This window comes from Sinocyclocheilus rhinocerous, unplaced genomic scaffold (genome assembly GCF_001515625.1).
Source record: "Sinocyclocheilus rhinocerous isolate Xijiao unplaced genomic scaffold, SAMN03320098_v1.1 scaffold604, whole genome shotgun sequence".
Lineage (NCBI taxonomy): Eukaryota > Metazoa > Chordata > Actinopteri > Cypriniformes > Cyprinidae > Sinocyclocheilus > Sinocyclocheilus rhinocerous.
This window is the reverse complement of record NW_015658518.1, coordinates 1,573,004-1,579,325: the sequence shown is the minus strand read 5'-3', so window position 1 is coordinate 1,579,325 and position 6,322 is coordinate 1,573,004.

Genomic DNA, 6,322 nt, shown 5'->3' with positions numbered 1-6,322 from the left:
GGGGGGTGGGGGGGTTTAAACATATGCCAGCCACGTTCATGTTTTCAGTAGGACCTTCTACCTCTGACTGCCCAACAAAATTAATATAAGCCAGTTGGATTGAATCCACATGCTCATTTGCACACCGTCCTCATGATCTGGATGCATGGTCCTCCTGAGGATGTAATTACAAACAATGGACACTAGGTGAGGCAAAAGCCTCCTTCTCAGCAGGTACAGGATGGTGTCCAGTGGGGCACTACTCCCTCTCCCTGGCCAGGCGAGAAGCTTTTGTCCTTGGGAGTGAGCAGGTGATGCACTGCCAGAATCGGAGCTGGGCCAGGGAAAGCTCCCATGTGCCAGCGCTGCTGGAGCAGATTGATGGTCCCTCCATTTGATGCTTTATTACAGCCTGTTCTCTCTTTATTACGTCTCGCCATTCTCTCGTAAACAACAAGCATTTCTCTTTAAATGGCGCTAAAATTTCCCCCCATACTTTTTCATGCATTTATTTTAGGTATCCTTAAAAAAAAAAAAAAAAGTTAAGAGGTTGTCAAGAGGTGAAAAAGAAAGGTGCGATTACAAGAAATGGTTTAAAAATAGTTCACTCAAAAATAAACATCCTGTCATTTACTCACCTTCAAGCCTGTATGACTATTTCTTCTGTGGAACATAAAAAGAGAAGCTCAGCAGAATGTTCACACTGCATTTTTCCATTCAATTAGAGTGAAATATGACTCATGCACTATTATACAATTCATCTGAAGTTATATTATAACTTGATATTCAGTAAAAATGTGCTAAATTACATTTACCAGTGTTATTAAATTAGTGTTTTTAAAGATGATTAACTTTAAGTGATTGTTAGATGATGGCAAATGTAATATAAAATGGTGAAATGAGCATGCATATCTCTCTAAATATTAGCCCATTATACTGGCATAACATTTATGATGTTTTCTTCTTATTTTTGGAGCTTGACAGCCCCTAGACACCATTAACTTTTATTATATGGAAAGGAGCAGAAAATCAATGGATTTAGAACGACATTATCAAATAAGTATACACTTCAGTGAAAAAAAAAAAAAAAACTTGTCAGTTGCAAAAAACAAGCATATTTATCTTTATCAAAGTAAGATGTGACTCTTCTTTGGGACATATGCAGTAATTTTGCCCACTAATATCTCCAAAAGAAAACAAATGTGCAAAAGAGCACTTAACTATAGAAATGAATATTCTCTTTCATTTAAATGGTCTTGTACTGTGTTTGCTGGTTTGTTAAAATAAAAAAATAAAATCGTACACAGTATAGCAACACATTTAAAAAGGAGAAAACACATACCATATGTTTACTAGTGATGCCAAATGATGTGTGTCCAATAAAACGACAATATTCAGGCAGAGATTCATTGGTCACTTTGTAAAATATATATCGTGTTTAATTTTAAGATCTTCTGCTGTTTTATGTGATAAATTTATTTAGGTGCTGTGACTCATTGCCCAAATTAAAATCCTAAAATCCTGAGTCCTGAAGCAAAACCTATTGAGGACCATTATATTAATAAAAATATTATTAGTATATAAGCTAAAAGGTTCAGCTTTTACAGAGAACAGAGGGCATCAAGTCACATGGCAGCACAAACTTTATAAATACGCTATTTGCACAGCCATTTACAATCCATTTGAGGCTGTCTACCTCCTGATGTGAGCTTCTAAAATATAGAGAGAAGGGTTGTCTTGTATGACAGAATCTCTAAAGTTTGTCAAACTAAAAATACTCATGCAACATGTGGAATTGTGATTTCTAACATGTCCAAAGCTCTTTTACAATAAATTCCTATATGCAGAATCTCAGCACAAACTCCTTATAGCTATACAGCTATAACTGATAATTTACAGGCACCAATTCATCAGTGAGCTCCAGAACATGCCCCGATTTCCATAAACTACTGTTATAGCCAAGAATAAATTAGTCTTAGCATTCTTGTTAGTCCGAATAAATTACTCTGCCCTGTGTCAATTAAATGTCTACTCCACTGATTTGCCCTCTGTGCCCATAGCAAACACATCATCTTTACTTTATTAACACATGAACTTCTGGATAAACCCATCACCACACGCACAGACATTAAAGACACGTATTACAAAAGCAAACAGCTATAAACATAGAAAACAAAAATGGAAAAGTCATTTTTTCCACTCTGAGCTTTTCAATAGGCTCTCAGTGGGGATGCAGGCTGCAGCATTTCATAAGGAAAAAAGAAAAAGCAACAGGCCACAATCAAGTCAAAGTTCATTTTCTCAACCCGTACCGCTGAAAGTAAATGTTTGCCGGGATTAAAGTGACTTTCATTAAAGATGCACTAGCTGTGTTTATTTTTTTCCTTGTCGACTCCAGCCATTAAAAGCCATTTTTCAGGTAATGCAACAGCTTAAATGCTGAATTAAGGGAAACACAGTGTGGTTACAAACACTCTCACACATTTAGATACAAACTAAATAAGATTTTAAAGAAAGGAAAAGTTCCAGCAACATCAAGCCAAACCATTTAAGTCACAGTGACAGATGTTGAAGCGTTCACAACAACGTCCAATAACATTCTGTTTATTATAAGCACACACTGCAGTTTTGTCGTCTGTGGAAAGGTGTCATGAACACCATCAAAACGTTCTTAATATTTACACATATAAGAGGTTACACTACAATAAAAACATACCGCAAGTTTTAAAACTCACTGGCGCTCGGCTATTATAGTAAAAACATTTCAAGAGAATTTCACATAAAATGCTAATTTGATATGCAAAGATGTTAGCCAATCATAGCAGTGGGCATTTACATTGCAATCTCACACCAGACACGCCGCTTCCAACAGTGTGTTCAATTCAGAGGGCTAAATTAAGGGTATAAAAATTACCATTTATATTTAAAATATGACCATTTTGGATTTAAAAAAACACTAAGAACACATGAACACCTCAAGAAACATGAAAAATGTATTTCATGACCCCTTTAAATGCACGAGTGCTTTAAAGCAGAATTGATTATGATTGGCTGTCAAGGTTGTTATTATTTAGCAGCTAGGGAAAAAAACATTCTGAAAGTGATTCCAATCAGTTTAAACTTCTGATATAAGGTTTTCTGATTGCACACATTTGAAGCACGCGCACAGAAAGCGGCTGTCACATGGCATGTGAGTACTAAACTCTTTCATATCTTATTGCATTTAAACTGTCAAATATACACAGGTTTTAACACACGAGTTACAAAAACAGTCGGTTATGTCTGTGAAAGTAAACAGCTAGGAAAGAAATCGCATGTTTATATTAGATCTGTGTGACAGCAGCGTAATATACTGTACAGTAAATAAAATCAATAAATAAATAAATATTATTATTATTAATTATTAAATTAATTATTATTAAATCCACTTCTCTTTTGTCTCCTCTGAGCCTGGGACTCTAAATAGTGTTCCGTGCTCATCAGTGCAGACAAAGACAGAACAGTTAGCATGCTTTGCTCAAAGTTTCGCCATGGCTTTAAAACTGCTACACCATTGTCGCTTGCGAAAACACAATGGCAGTGCCGTGGGTGGAAGCTTGCCGATTAAGGTGCGGTAATATTATAATAAGATCCCCTTTCTATGTCATGGGGGAGCGAAATCTGAGCGGCTCGTTTTTTCACAAGCTTGCAGTGAAAGGCTTACCAACAAAATTTACTGGATTGTTTTTTTTCATGTTTTCTGGGTTGGTACTGTAGATGCACCGGGGACACGATTATAGCACTTAAACATGGCAAAAGTCAGATTTTCATGATATGTCACTTTTAATGCAGCTAAAACAAATTGAGTCCTACAGTAACCTTTGCCTGAGCAGCTCCCAAAGTCATACTTACCTTCTTGTCGCCAGTCATCCGGACCAAATATTGCTGTTACTGTATCTGTATGCGCTTCCTAGCCAACATGGCCGCTGATGGAAGTTCAGTACAGTCCATTACAGTACAGGTCAAATTAATAAATTCAGTAAAATCACAAAATAAATGCAATCTCCAATACCTAGTTTATTAATAATGGAAGCTTAAGGTATCTATGATCATATTACATTACATATTCCTTAACCACTTTATGTAAAATGTAATGTATTATAAAAATAGCTTGTTTCAGAAATACAATGGAAATCGATATATCTGAAGTATATATGAATACAGCAGACAGTGGTTTGCATTGTGCGAGCACACAGCATTCTGGTCCATCCCTGCACAAAAACACTAAAATATACCAAGGTTGAGTGTAATAAATTTAGCTGATTCAGAGAATAGCGGAAAACTCAAGAGCGGTGAAATAACAGCAAAACATGAAGTGCCAAATTAAACCCAAGAGTTCATTTTCTGACACTTATGCTTTCCCGAAATAAGTGTTTTCAAATGGTCAGTTCAGAAATGTTCAGTTGTTGCAGATGGTGAAGGACACAACAGAACCATGAAGAGCCACTGCTGTCTCAATGGTTGCTTGAGTCTCAATAATGGAATATAATTTATCTGGATTCTTTTGTCCAAATCCTGAAAGAACACAACAACCTCCAACACACAAACCTACACTCCATTATTTATTTTAGCACTGTTATTCCTCTTCATTTTTAATGCTTCATACCCATGGGTAAACCACGCACATAACACAATCAAGGTCCCAAATGACAGATAACCTCATGTATAATTATTTTCTGTTGATCGTCTCTTCAAATCACCTGTTTCAAAACTCGCCCGATTGAGCGGCCACTCAAGAGACTCATTTTCTATATTTACTGATGAGTTTCCATCACTGAAAGCTCAACACAAACCACCTCTACATGACTGTCAATGAATATAGCACAGCCCAGTGAAAGCATTTGCATGGAAATGTTCGAAGTCTACACTAAATTGATTCTAAATATAGCCACTTGTGCAAAGTACCATTTAAACCACGGGTCAATGTTTTACTAGTTAGCATAGCCCAGTTAGCTCCTGCTGAAAGATGGCATAACTACACCATCTGAATGCAAAAAGCATTTTACTCCATTTAAAAGCAGCTTCGTATTATGACAATAGAAAAGTGTAATATATAAATGGCAAATAATAATAATTATTATATATATATATATATAAACTAATATTTATGGCTGTCTAAAATAATATTTTTGTTGACAGTTAAACCATCTAAATTTGATTTTGATGGAAAACTGCAGGGAGCTCTTAAAGCTTCTCTTTAGTTGATAAGCACTTTTCATTACAAGTTTGGCATGATGGTTGGTTCATGTTGCATTCCCAAATGTGCATTAAAATGACCCAGAGCAGATGCAGAGATGGAGCAGCATTTACTGCAAAACAAGTTTGCTCTCCACACTGTCTGATATGATGCAATGATGTCTTGTTCACCGACTAAACAATAAAACATGCAAATTTCCCAAAGTCCTTGTTTCAAATGGGCAACAAGCAACATTAAGCAAAAGACATGTGACCGTGCAAACAAGCTCAGTGCGTAAACGCAGTTTCTACAACAAGAGAGATAAAAGACTACATTTCTTTTCTTCAAAGTGCATTCTTTCAAAATGCTTCCAACCTGTCTGCAAGTGTCAGAATTTCCTGTTTTGGCTTTGCATTAGATTTTATATATCTGATGCCAGTTAATAAATAATCTCTCAATTTATTTGTTGAATCTAGAATAAGGTTTACCTTATTAATTCCGATAATTAATAATGATAATTAATTAATGATAATTAATAATAATTAAGACGATAGGCTGCTCGCATCTCAGCTTGTCTAACAGACATTTCTTGCTGGATGAAGGACCATCATCTTCAACTCAACCTTGCCAAGACAGAACTGCTTGTGTTTCCATCAAACCCATCGTTTCATCACAATTTCACCATCCAGTTAGGCACATCAACCATGGCTCCTTCAAAAACAGCCAGAAACCTTGGAGTTATCATATATGATCAGCTGACTTTCTCAGACCACATTGCTAAAACTGCCCGGTCCTGCAGATTTTCTTTATTCAACATCAAGAAGATCAGGCCCTTTCTTTCGGAACATGCTTCACAACTCCTTGTTCAAGCTCTTGTTCTGTCCAGGCTGGACTATTGCAATGCTCTCTTGGCAGGTCTTCCAGCCAGTTCTATCAAACCTTTAAAATTAATCCAGAACGCGGCAGCAAGATAAATTTTTAACGAGCCGAAAAGAATGCACGTCACACCTCTGTTTATCAATTTGCACTGGCTACCAATAGCTGCTCGCATAAAATTCAAGGCATTAATGTTTGCCTACAAAACAACCACTGGCTCTGCACCCCTTTACCTAAATTCATTACTTCAGA